We start from the raw sequence: 13,325 nt of genomic DNA on the forward strand, positions 1-13,325 counted from the left end.
CTCACATCAGAACCTGGACTCTGCCCCAGAGATCCTGGGCTCTGAAAGATGAGCTTTTGCCTTCTGTTAGAACAGAAGACAATATCTACAAAAAGGGGGAAAGCAGTCAATGTGTCATGGTTTAGAAATGGCCTGGAAGTGAGATGAGCAGAGGACATAGGCTGGTCATGTGGAAAGAATGAGAGAGAACCCTCCGAACACCTTTAGGCAGAGTGCTAGCATCTATGAAATACAGAAAGACCTAAAGAAAGCCCTCTAGCACATTGGGTGGTCCCTCTGTGGTAGGTCTATGGGAATACATGGACCAGCATGGTACTGAATGAAGAGATCTGGGAGGACTTTGAGCTGTACTGATGGAGAGAATGTTAACTTCAAAGCATGGCAGGATATTCTATCAGGATGTTAAATAAGGTCATCTGCCTGTCCTATTCCCCTATGAGACTCTAATGTCCAGGAGCACAAGAATGGGGTCTTAGTTAAACACTAAGCCTCTCCTAGCACCCAGCATAGATTTCTCCATACAGAACACACTGGATAGATTAAAAAAAAAAGAGCTTCCTCAACATTGAATTGAATGAATCAGATTTCTTTGGGAAGGCAGGAAGAATGCATCTTCCCAGATGTGACAATCCTTCCATCCTCCCAGATTCACAGTCTTGAGCTATCCTAGACTTCTCAACCTCCCTTATCCTGCATATACGATGGGTTGCCAAATTCTTTTGTTTCTACCTCAATGACATCTCTCAAAACCATCTCCTTCTTTCTACCTTTCTAGCCATTTTCCAAATTAAGGCACTTCTAATTGGTCACCCTGAACTCAATCCCTTCCCATTCCTACTCTAGCTTCCACTCAGCAACCAAAGTGATTTTTCTGGAGCACTGGTCGAACCATGCCATACTCCTGCTTAATAACTTTATGCCTTCCTACTTTTTCTGGTTTTGTTGCATATTATACCTCAAACTCATTGTAGTCCCGCTAAACTGTCCTTCTCTCTGTCTCTCACACATGACACTCCATCTTCCACCTTCATGCCTTTACCAAGATGGTGTCCAAATCTGAAATGTACCCCCTTTTTACTTGTCTTCCTCTCAGAATTTCTAGTTTCCTCCAAGAACCACTCGAGCACCACTCTCTATGTGGGACTTTCCCTGATTCCCCCAAGATGCTAGTGCCTTCCCCTATCTAACTATCTTGTATCTATTTCTAATGTATGTATATATGTGCATGTCCTATCTCTCAGTTGGACATGAATCTCTTGGAGGGACTATTTTTGCATATATAATTAAAACCTTTACCTCCATTTTAGGATTAAAACTATCGGTTTCAAGGTAAAGGCTAGACAATGGAGTTAAGTGACTTGTCCAAGGTCACACAGCTAGGAAGTATCTAAGGTCAAATTGGAACCCAGGACCTTCTTTATCTAGACCTGGCCCCTTTTGTTTGTATTTTTATATTCACTGAACAAAGTGCAGTATCTGGCACACAGTAGACACATACTAAATTTGTGATTGATTGATGTGGCAGATAAAGAAAACTCTACATTTACAGATAGTATTCTCCCTGAGATGGCAGCTTGGACTCTCTGGAGACTAACCAGCAATGCTAAGAGCTTCTTTGGTTGGAAAACATTACAAAGTTTACAAAACCCCAAGAGGAAGGGTCCATTTTATTGATGAGAGAATTGAGACTTTAAGTGAAGTAACTTGACCAAAATCACCAGCTATGCAGTGGCACAGCCTTGTTTTAAACACAGGTCTTTTTGGCACCTGAGCTACTCTTCCTTCCATGGTTTACCATGTCTACAAACAGGCTAAAGGGCTGGTTCCCATCCCTGCATTCAGGCTCTTGGCATCCTTCCCACCAACAAAGAGGCTCCCATTCATTCTGCTTCAGGCACAAGTTGTGGGAGAGAGGAAACAAGCAGGTGTTCAAGGCAATGCCAGGAGCCAGGCTTGCTGAAGCAAACCTTCCCTTCAAAGACCCAGTTCAATCTCAGACCCAATGGTTTTCAGCTCCATGCCTCCCTCTGCTGAACTCTTGATGCCATCACAAACACTATTGTTGGGTCCCTTATCTCCTTCCTCTTTCCTAAGGAGAGAGGAAGTAGATTTAAATTTTTGTCCTTTCCTGACTCTAAAATCAACATGTTGCCTTTTTCTATTTTTTTCCTTTATTTTTACTTTAAATGAGGAATATTTTTATTTGTTACTGATGACTATCAGAAAACCATTAAGAGTTTTAAATAGCAAAGAAAGGAATTATTTTATAGAAGAATTAAAAGTTGATTGTGTTCTGTGTGACCCACTGGATTCTCAATCCACCGAGCCATCTAACGATTCCCCTTATAGGTTTATTGTGAGGAAAGTGCTTTGTAAACTTAAGAGTGATATGGAAATATAAATTATTTTAATAACAATGGACTACCTCCTCAGGTCTTTATACTAGGAGAAATTCTCCCCAATAATTCTGTTAAGTTCTTGGGGGAAATTATTATAAAATATAAACATAATGTCATATCTATATTCTTCAAGTTATTGACTCCATTGCATGAATATTGATGGAAGATCATAAAATTATATATACAGAGAGCTAAATGTATCCATTGGCCATGTAGTCCAGCACCCTCATCTTATAGATGAAGAAACTGGGGCCCAGGAGTGTCAGATGATTAAAGTCACATAGCACAAGTAAGAGGCAAAGGCAATGAGAAGACGCAGTCCACATCAGCAAAGAGATCATGTGCTGCTGGCCCTACAGTTACTCCTTGATGATGAAAAGGTCATAGTTTAGTTGTGCCTCTGGGCAGGCGGACACTCATCATGTGATCCATGAGGCAAGATGGTCATTTTACTCATGAAGAGGAGAGACACCAGTCTGGTGCCTTGACTCCTAGGAAGGCTATAGATGGAAAAGCAGAAGTTTCAGGAAGCATCTGCTAACTTTTTTTTTTAACCCTTAACTTCTATGTATTGGCTCCTTGGTGGAAGAGTTGTAAGGGTGGGCAATGGGGGTCAAGTGACTTGCCCAGGGTCACACAGCTGGGAAGTGTCTGAGGCCAGCTTTGAACCCAGGACCTCCCTTCTCTAGGCCTGACTCTCAATCCACTGAGCTACCCAGCTACCCCCTTCTGCTAACTCTTATAGTGGAGTTATTCGCAGCTCCCACTGGGAGTTGCTCAAAGTACCTGAATTATGTCTGAGAACCAATGAGTTTGAGATGTGTTTGTGGCCTTTCTGTGGGATGCCCAGGTCTAAAAGGAGCCATAGATATGGAAAGTAACTTTTTAAAAATTTTTAAACCCTTAACTTCTGTGTATTGACTTATAGGCGGAAGATTGGTAAGGGTAGGCAATGGGGGTCAAGTGACTTGCCCAGGGTCACACAGCTCGGAAGTGTCTGAGACTGGATTTGAACCCAGGACCTCCTGTCTCTAGGCCTGGCTCTCAATCCACTGAGCTACCCAGCTGCCCCCTTATGAAAGTAACTTTTAAACATATTTTTAGTTTATTCTTTTTGATTCTATGGGTAGGAATAAAGACTCTATTCTTTTGAACCACGTGTATGGCTCAGAGCAAAGAACTATGCATGTAGTATGGATTTGGAGTAGAAGACCTGGGTTGGCTCGACACTCTTGAGATCTACAAGGAAATAAGAGAAAGAGACTTTGGGATCAATAATTACTCCCCAATTCAACTGTTGCCCATTATCAGTAAGGAAAGGGAAGAAATAAATGGTCAAATATGGTTTCAATCAATACTTTTTGATTAATTAAAACCTAGAATGTAAAACTAGATTTTATTAATATTGTTATTTAAAAATTTTGCGTGAATAAGCATAAATACTTAGATTCCTATTAATAGCAGTCTTCAATGAAGATCACTTTCAGTTCTAACATGCACAGTTCTATATTCTATAGTCCTATTCAGCTTTGACAATCTATGTTCTATTTTCCAAGTCCTTTTCCAGGATCTGTGTTCAAATTCTAAGGTCCTTTGCAACCTTCATATTCTGTGTTATAGAAATCTAAAAAAAAACCCTACAAACCTATCCTTAATATAATCTATTTCTATCTGAATAGGATTATATCTAGGTACAGCATATTTCCAAGTTAAATACACAAGGAACGATGAGACCAAATTCTTATCTGAGTTATGCCAACATAATGAATGACTAACAGTATTCTCCTAAAACCCTAATGGGTTCAAAATAGCTACAGTTAAGCCAGATTCGAGCTCTAGTGTGAGTGATTTAGTCATTTACAAATAGAAACCCTAGAGACAAATGTCACAGCTTCTAAAAAGAAATCTTTGAATTTTCTTGAGAAAATTCATAGAGAAAAAAATAGCATGTCTCCCTAGGCAGTTTTGCTGGATAAGTAAATAGATCCCTGATTGCTGGAGCTGTGTTTTCCTGATACCAAAACATTTGGATTTAAGGTGGATTTTATTGGGAATCGTCCAGATATTTAATTTCTGCCTAAGCATCATCCAGATGTTCAGACTTGATGCTACTGGTGTTATCTTAGCATCTTTAGGGAAGGACTAGAGGGTTAATTAGAAATTATGAGAAATGCATATGTCATAGAGGCCAAAAACTTAATGTTAATGGATAGCTACATCTTTCTTCTCACGCAAAGGCATTTTGCTTTCACATCGACATGGACTGTTATGACCTCAATCATTTAGCAAAGATTCTGAGAATATTAGAGCAGGAAGAAACAGAGCAGGTCACCCAGGTCATTTTATTTATTTTATAGATTTCAGACTCCTTGAATCTGAAGAGAATTATCTGGAGAGTCTAAGATGCTGGGTGTTTTTTTTTCAGGAATCTACTTAGGAATAAAGGGCTGAGAGAACTGGAAGGCTTAATGGATTGAGAGCCAGGCCTAGAAATGGGAGATCTTGGGTTCAAATTTGGTCTCAGACATTTCCTAGCTCTGTGACCCTGGGCAAGCCACTGAACACCTAGCCCTTATCACTCTTCTGTCTTGGAACCGATGCATATTATTGATTCTAAAACAGAAGGTAAGAATTAAAAAAGAAACGAAGGAAGGAAGGAAGGAAGGAAGGAAGGAAGGAAAGAAAGAGCGGAAGAAAAGCTCAAAATTCTCACCCCACCCCACCAATCCATGCTTCACATTCACTTCTCAACTTTCCTTAGTGGGAACCAAAATTTTTTGGCAAAGTATAGACTCATGATGGTGAACCTATGGAATACATGCCCCAAAGGGCACACAGAGCCCTCTCTGTGGGCCTGCAAGCCGTCAACGTGCTGCAGACATTTTTTCACTTCACCTGCACCTCTGCCCAGCAGCCCAATGGAAGCATTTTCTCCCCTGTCTAGGATAAGGTGGAGGGGCAAGGGTGGCACAGGGTCTCAGGGAGTGGGGCAAGCGGGGCATGAGGCACAGGGGCTGGGCACAGCATAAGGTGTCTGGGAGGATAAAGCATGAGGTCTCTAAAAGGTTCACCGTCACTGGTATAGACTATTTTAAAGCCACCAAGAAACTTTTTGCAAGTAATTAGAAAGAGTGCTGGATTTAGAATCAGAAGATCTGAGTTCAAGTCCTTCCTATACCACTTGCTTTAGTTGTATGTAATTCTTAGTAAGTCACAGTTACATCCTCTCTTTGAACCTTGGGTTCTTCATTTGCTACATTGTGATAATAATATTTTTATTCATTACTTAAAAGAGTTTTTATAAAACTCTATAGAGAAGTGGATTATAACTTTATAGCTTGAGTTTCAAGTCAACCCATTTATGTGTGTTCACTTCTTTGTCTATCAGATATCATTTTCATTATTTATTGTCATCCTAGATTCTAGACAATGAAGTAGTATATTTTGATATTTTATCTTTAATTATTAAAATTGCAGAATCAGTTATTTATCTCTGAAATCCCAATCTTGTTTATCACATCTTGCTTATTTGCTAAACTGAAGAAACTTCTTTCTTTACATGTTTTGGCTCCTTTCTCTCTCTCTCTCTTTATCTCTGTCTCTCTGTCTCTCTTTCTCCGTATACATATATTATGCTATACACACATACATTGTGTATTCACCAAATCTTGTAAGATATTAAATGTAACAAGCAATAAAATAGACAAATAATTATATTTCAATTGTGAAAAATCAGAATCAGCCACCTCCAACTATCATTACAACTTCCAAACTTCTCAATTCTAAAAACCCAAGTCCACCATTTAGTTATAGTGGGTACCAATTAAAGTTGTTTCTCAGTAATTCTTTCCATGTTTTATCACAAAAGATTAAAAAAGTTCCTTTTGGAAATAAGTTCTTTTAGTTTTTCTCTGTCTACAGAGCCATTGCAGTTCACAGTCTTCTAAGAGATAGTTAAACTCTGGGTCTTCAGATTCCTCATAGAATGACAGTTAAACAGCAACTCTATAAATTTACTTGACTCATGGGAGAGCTATTGAAGCTAATGGCATATTTTTCTTTTTGGACCAAATCTAAGATTTTATTTGTCTAAGATAGTCTAATTGAGGAAACTCCCTCTGCCAATGGAGCTTGTCATCTATTATGTAATTTTTGGTCTTATAGAGTATCTGGGACATTGAGAGATTAAGTAACTTGACCAGGGACACACAGCCGGAGATGGGACTTGAACTCAAGTTTTCTTGACTCTAAGAGCAGTGCTATATTCACTTGACCACACTTCATCTCTAGGGTTATTGCCATTATTATAGAAAGCTTTGTAGAGATTTCTTTCCTAAAGATAATTCTTTTGTTCTGTGTTTTCAGGAACACAGATTTTTCAAGTGGGAAGGGGCATAAGGGGATATCCAGTCCAAGTCATACCTAAACAAATTCTCTACAACATACCTGTTATCTACTCAGATGGCACAGTGGACTTGGAGTTAGGAAAACTTGTGTTCACATCTGGCCTCAGACACTTACTAACTGTTATGACCCTGGATAAGTCACAACCTTTGCTTGCCTCAGTTTGCTCATCTTTAAAATGGGGATGTTAATAACCTCTCCCTCCCAAGGGTGCTGTGAGGAGCAAATGGGATAGTATTTATAAAGCATTATTTAGACATAGTTATTATTATTAAGATGCTTACCCAGATTTGGCTTGAAAACCTCTGGTGAAGGAGTGCCCCTAGCTCATCAGGTAGTCGTTTTTATTTTCAGGGAAATATATCTTTACAATAAGTCAAAACGTTGTCCCTCTGAAATTTGTTGCTCTGAGTTCTTCCTACTGAAGCCAAGAAGAACAATTTTAATCCCCTGTGCATGTGAAGGTCTTTCCAACACTTGACAGCTGTCTTGTCACCACTCTGGCAGGGGTTCTTAACCTTAAGGGGCTCTGAAGATTTGTTTGAAAAATATTTTGATTATTTCATTTCAATATAGTTAATTTCCTTCACAATCCTATGTATTTTAGTTTATGCATTTAAAAGCATTACTTGGAGAAGAGGGGCCATGAGTTACATCAAAACTGCCCAAGGAATCCATGGCTCAAAAGAATGCTCTAAGGCTTAAGACATCCATTCTCTGGATGAAACATTGTTCATTCAGATGATGATTGTATGCCTTGATCTTAAGATTTTTCCGTATTCTGATTCTTCTCTAGATGTTTTCTAGCTTATTAATATCAACATCCAAAATGTGGCATCCAGAAATTAGCCTACTATCCCAAATACGGCTGTATCAGGGCACAAATGTCACTTCTAGGTTTCTGGACCCTTTGGGGGATCTCAAAGGAAGGAAAGTGAAGGTAGAGTACAAACACATCCATACTGGCTGTAGAATGGAATGCCTCTAAGAGAACCCAAATGATTACGTTTTGGACAATAACTCTTCCTCTGAAAGACATTTTGGACCATAGATCACAATTGAGGGGTCCATTTTAGACCCTGTCTGGTAATAAAATGCTTCCAAAGACTTCAACATAAAAGATTTTAATGCATGTCTAGGTTTGGTCCCAAAGAACAAAGTTTTAGTGAGACTTTGGGTTATTTGTCTTCTTAATTATGATGATCTTACCCTTGACTTATTATTTTATTATTTGAACTATTTATTATTTGGACCTCTACGCCAATACAGCATGATATAGTAGGAAGAAAATATACCAAGACGCAGAAGATATGAGTTCCTGCTCTCACTCTATGACTTAGTCTTGGGCAAATTACTTTAACTCCCCTGAGAATCACTTTTCTCCTCTGAAAAATGAAAGAGTTGGACAAGACGATCTCTAAATTCTCTTCCAGGTTTAAGTTCCTGAGTGTCTGTATTTCTGTGATGAGGGCAGGGACTTTCTTTGTCTTAAACATCTTTTTTATAAGTCACTCCAAATACCCTTGTGGTGGTGGGCACAAACTGAGAAATCCATTTGTTGAGTGAATAGAGAAACACAGTATTTTAAAACTCAGGTTTTCATTCATCTACTGCTGGATTTGGAAATCAAAACACCTTGTTTCTAAGGTCACTCTTCCTACTGTTTGGGGTTCTGTTCTTTTTTTTTTTTTAAGAATATAACTTAAGGGGCAGCTGGGTAGCTCAGTGGAGTGAGAGTCAGGCCTAGAGACAGGAGGTCCTAGGTTCAAACCCAGCCTCAGCCACTTCCCAGCTGTGTGACCCTGGGCAAGTCACTTGACCCCCATTGCCCACCCTTACCAATCTTCCACCTATGAGACAATACACCGAAGTACAAGGGTTTAAAAAAAAAGATAAAAAAAAGAATATAACTTAAGAAGAAGAAAAAAGGAGGGAATAAAAGGGAGAATAGAATAAGCAGTGAAAGTAGGGAATGATTGGACAGTAGTCCTAAAAGTGAGTTTATACAGAATCTACATGAGAAGTGAATGTCAGTTGTTTCCTTTCAAAGTTGTGCCAGCCCATTTGTGGCTAATTATAATAATTTAAAACTATATTTCCATGTAAATATTAGAGATCTCATAGACTGACTGCTCATTCAGACCTAGCTTGGATTAGCTGGTTTCCAAAGATTCCAATACTGGAATTCTGTCATTTTCTCCTTTATTTCATTTACTTTTCCTTGGGTAAATAACCTAGAGTTAGAAGGGATCTTAGAAATGATCTTGTCCATTTCCCTCATTTTACAGATTAGGAACCTGTGGTGCAGGTAGGAGAAGGGGAATCCCAGAAACTCAGAACTGAAAGGGGCTTCAGAGGTCATCTGGCCCAACCTGATTAAATCCCTGTCTTTGACAACCTCAACATTAATTTTGCATAGAGTTTCAGAGTAAGTGAACTAGTGTTTCCTGGGGTCAGCATCTTCCAGTTCTAGAGGTAGATCTCTCCAGATCTCCATTGGTATCTCTAAAGACCAAATGGGATCTAAGTATCTTTTCTTTACATTGAACCAAAATCTGATTCCCTATAACTTCTGCCCTTCATCCTAAATTTGTCCCATTGAGCTCACGCAAAAAATAAAAAGTCAAATCCTTCTTCCTCAGAATAAATCTGATCCCTCTTCCCTATGATAAACATTGAAGGCAGTGATCATGTCCCTACTAGTCTTCTGTTCTACAGGGTAATAATCATCTCATGGCCCTGCACTCCATTTTAGGATAATAAAATCATATAGAGAGAATTGGAAAGGACCTTGGAAGTCATTTAATCCACCTCCCTCATTTTATATATAAGGAAATAGGCATGGAAGGGTTGAGTCATTTGCCCAAGGTCACACAGGTAATAAGTGATAAAGTTGGACCTAAATTATTGAACTCCAAACCCACTTCCTTTCCCACGATCCCATCTTGCCTCTTGACAATATTCTCCCTGAAATGTTGTGTCCAGAAATGAATGCAATACTTCAGGTAAGATCATTTGCCCCAAAGCTAGGAAGCTGCAAAGATGAGATTTGAAACCAGGACCCTTGCCTTCAGATCCAAAGCTCTTTCCTCTGCCCTTTTATCAAGTATAGCTTTTCCACGAAGGCTCTAGCTTTGTCTCTGTTTAGTTAAGGAAGAAAGGGTTTGACTCATACCTAAATCAAAGAGATTCGGGGTACCTAGATACCTCTGAAAGCAGGAGCTGGTAGCAGCTTTAGAGATAATAGTAATTGCCTTCCCCAAACAGATCAGGTTTGGTTGTTTCTAGAAAGGGATGGTGACATGGAATTACACATGCTGTCTTTTTTTTTTTTAAGGGATGCTATTTTTTTCTCTGAGCAATGATTATGCCCACTAAAATGCATAATGGTAGAAATTCAAAGTTAGAAAGGTATTCCTTTGACTTGGAGACTTTGAACCCTGTCAAAATGCAGAGAGTCAAATAGAATAATCTCTGGGTCAGGTGCTGTCATAGTCATAGTAGAGCTGGAAAGAATCTTAGCTCACCTAATCCAACCTCCTCATTTTACAGATGAGAATACTAAAGCCCAGAGATGTTATGTAATTTGCCCAGGGTCGCAGAGGGAAAGAATAACATAGGTAGGATTTGAACCTAAGCCTTCTAATTCTAAGGTCATCACTGCTTTTCACTGTACTATGCAGAAAATGATACACTTAAAAAAAGTAAATGTGTTTCAGATTGTATTAGAAATATTGTCTGGAAAAGGTAACACTTTGAGAATTAAAAGATCTGAGCAGGGGAGAGTATATTGGTGATCTGGAGGGATGGGGGGAAGAATTCCACCAAAAGAAGCAAAAAGAATGGACTTCCCAATTTTATTGAATGTTAGACCTACCAATGTGACTCACCCAAATGTCACAGAGGACTCTTCTCTGTCTTTGTGGAGTTCTGAGGTTTAAGAAGTATCTACTACCTTTTCAAGGTGCTGTCCTCTCATTCACACCCCAGAGCTCAAAGAGAGCCAAGCCCTCTCCAAGGTTCTAGACAATTACTCCATGCTATCTTTCTTTTAGAAAATATGTCGGTCCAATGCCTATTAATCTAAGTTCTGGGCTTGGGGCCAGGTAGGATGCTGGCCAGGTCACTGAGAGGGAGCTGTGTCAAACTGGGTATACTCTTAAATGCTTCCTTAGGGTCCATGGTGGAGGGAGAGGAAGATAATTAGAGACACAGAACTTTTCCAGGTAATTACTCCCTCAAGGAGTGGCTACAGAAATGTCATGGAGGGGTTATGCGTCTTAATGCCATTTCTTACCTTAGGTTGGACACTTCATGCACTAATTAAATCAGGAATAGAATTTCATCTCCAGACCAGAGAATTCTCAAAGGTGAGAGGTCAGAGAGGCCATAGAACACAGAATGGAAGAAGTAGAAAGGGTCTTTACAATTCTTTTCTAGACTTGTGATTTCCTTAGTGTAAGGAAGTTCTCGCCTTATTACTATTGTCAGTATTTTGTTTCATTATGAATAGAGATAATTAATTTTATAATTTTCTTAATATAAACCTACGCTTTATTCTTTGTAGTAGTCTAACTTTGTCACAGAAATTAGTCTTTGCTATATGTTATTTTAGTCTCTGTGTTAATGCTTAATTTAAATTTCTTCTTCAGTAGAGATATTACTCTATAGTTTTAGTTTTAGGTTTTGACTGTTCCTGGTTTATGTATTAAGACTATTTTTGAGTCAAAGAAAGAATTCGTCAGGGTTCTTTTCTCTCTCTCTCTCTTTTAAAAAATAGTTTAAGTAAGTTTTGAATTAAATTTTCTTCAAATATTAGATAGAAATCACTTGTGAATCTACCTGGTCCTTTTCTTTGGGAGTTTAATTATAATTTGTTCAATTTCTTCCTCTGAGATTGAGTTATTTAAATTCTCTGTTTGTTTCATAATCTGTTAATCTTATATTTTATATTTTTTCTAAATATCAGTTTATTTTATGGAATATAGTTGAGAAAATAATATGTAACACTACCCTTTATAACTTTTTCACTTGTTGGGAATTTGCCTTCTTTATTTTTTGATACTGGTAATTTGGTTTTCTTCTTTTTGCTCTTTAGTCAAATTAATTGATGTTTTCTTTTTTTATTTCCTCCCCCTTCCAGTAGCTCCTAGTTGTATTTATTAATTCAATGACTCTTGCTTAACTTTATAAATCTCTTACTTAATCTTCAGGATTTTTGTCTTGGTTTTTAAATTTGTTGATTTTCTAGGTTTTTTTTTAGTTGCATGACCAGTTTGTTTAATTTTTCTTCCTCTTTTTTGTTAATAAAACTGTTTAGAAATATTTATTTTCTCTTTCCTGCTTTGGATACATGTCAAAAATCTTGGTATGGTGTCTCATTATTGTCATTATCTTTGCTGAAATTATCTATCATTTCCATGACTTGTTTTTTGGTCTTCTAATTATTTAGAGTCCAGATGGTTTTTAATACTTTTTCTCCAGTGGCTTTTTAATATAATTTTCTACATTAGAGTCAGTAATGGGGATATATAATCTGTACTTTTCTGCATTAATTTGTGGTTTTTTAATGTCCTAATGCTTGACCAATTTTTTTTTAGTTGTCAGGTATATTTGAGAAATGTGTGTATATGCATTCTTTTTTCATTCAATAATCATCAGAGCTCCATCATGTCTAACTTTTCTAAAGTTCAGATTGGTTTCTTAACTTTCTTGTTTAATTTTTAATAGATTGACCTAGGTCTGAAAAGGGTACTTCAAGGTCCTTTCAAAGTAAAATTTACTATCCTTATGTTGTAACTATATTATAGTTTTGCTATCTAGTCAGTCATCCTTCTAATTGTTAACTTTTCTTTTAAGTTTTTAGATACTATGCCATTTTGTGAATATATGCTAACCCTAAATTAATTCATTGTCTATATTACCTCCCAACAAAATAGTTTCTTCTAATTATCTCTGTGTCTCTCTCTTTCCTTTTAAAAATACCCTTACTTTCTGTCTTAGTATCAGATCTAAGACAGAAGACAAGTAACGGATAGACAATTTGGGTTAATTGACTTGCCTAGGCCAGATTTGAACTCAATTTCTCCCAAGGCCTTGTGTTCTAATCACTGTTCTACCTACCTGATCCCTGATTATCTCTTTTAATTAAGTCTTCCCCCCCACCCCATGCCACCCCATCCTTTTGCTTCATCTGAAATCATAATAGCTACATTTTGTTTTGGGGAATTCACAGGCAGAACAGATTTGATACAATACCTTGTTTTTACTCTCTGTGAGTCATTATGTTTCAATTGTGTTTCCTATAAACTCTATATTGTTAGGTTTTTGCTTTTTAATCCATTCTCCTATCTTCATACATTTTTTCAGAGCATTCATCATATTCATATTCATAGTTGTAATACTTAATTGTACATTTTCTTCCATCTTATTTTCTTCTACATTTTCTTCTGTTTATTTCTCATTCTCTCTTTATTACATGTTCTTCTCTCCCCTTCCCTCCCTCCCTCCCTCCCTCCCTCC

Source organism: Gracilinanus agilis, chromosome 6 (genome assembly GCF_016433145.1).
Source record: "Gracilinanus agilis isolate LMUSP501 chromosome 6, AgileGrace, whole genome shotgun sequence".
NCBI lineage: Eukaryota > Metazoa > Chordata > Mammalia > Didelphimorphia > Didelphidae > Gracilinanus > Gracilinanus agilis.